Below are 1,006 nucleotides of genomic sequence, written 5' to 3'. Positions count from 1 at the left end.
AAAAAAAGGTAATTCTAGTAATAAAGTTTAAAACAAAACAATATAAAACAAAAACTTCCCACAAGCAGGCCTTGTCTTTGAGCAAACATTTACAAGTAGTGTGAAATTATGTTACCTCAGTTGATTCTTCCTAATTAAACTTGAAACAAATCACAACTATGTCTTACAAAAAGGAGACGAATGAATAGTTAAACTGATCAATAAAATGTTAAATGTAGGAGAGCTGCAAGAAATTGAAATACTTAACATGTCAATATGTAACATTTAGTTCTAAAATTAGATCAAATATATCAAAATTATGGATGCTAGTATTTTTTAATGGTTAATTTTTCACATTAAGAAATAAAAAATGTTACTTAAAATATTATGTCATCAAAACTACAATGAGATACCACATCATACCCACTAGGATGGCTACAATTAAAAAGATAAGTAACAAGAGTTGGCAAAGAGGTGGAGAAAGTTGAGCCCTCCCACATTGTTGAGGGGAAAAAGAAAATAGTGCAACCTTTTTGGAAAAGTTTGTTTGTCTCTCAAGTTGTTAAACACACGGTTACCATAAGATCCAGCAATTCCACTAAAAAACCATTGACTTGTACACTTTAAATCAGTAAATTGTAAGATATGTGAATTGTATCTGTTAAAGCTGTTATCTGTTAAGCTGTTAAAAAATGCCATGTCAGATTGTTAACTTCAAAAATTAAAATAGGTAATGACATTGACATTAAACATATAATTCAAAATCTGCTGTATAAGCATCTTCATTTAGTTCTTGCTAAAGTAAGACTTGCATAGTTCTTTTCAGTAATTACTGTGGAGATCTTTTAGATAGAAGGAGCAATTTTATCAATTAATTCTGCCAAGGTTTAAGTGATGTTACATTGTTTTATTTATAGGCAGTATCATCAAGTTAATCAAAATATATCATTCAGGAAAATTATACTCAGTGAGTCACATGGTATGGTAAGAAAAAATACTCTGAAAGGGCAGTTTTAAAAATTACAAT

General features: G+C 29.1%; 1 protein-coding gene across 1 annotated transcript in view; it reads right to left on the bottom strand.

Annotated features, from left to right (window-relative positions):
- LOC103599419 (cytoplasmic dynein 2 heavy chain 1-like) overlaps positions 1 to 1,006 on the bottom strand; it is a gene marked incomplete at its 5' end in the record, with an annotated part of 226,059 nt that overhangs the window by 162,398 nt on the left and 62,655 nt on the right. The window lies entirely within an intron of this gene.

The sequence above is a fragment of the Galeopterus variegatus genome, unplaced genomic scaffold, assembly GCF_000696425.1.
Source record: "Galeopterus variegatus unplaced genomic scaffold, G_variegatus-3.0.2 Scaffold2954, whole genome shotgun sequence".
Lineage (NCBI taxonomy): Eukaryota > Metazoa > Chordata > Mammalia > Dermoptera > Cynocephalidae > Galeopterus > Galeopterus variegatus.
This window is presented reverse-complemented; position numbering and strand designations above follow the sequence as displayed.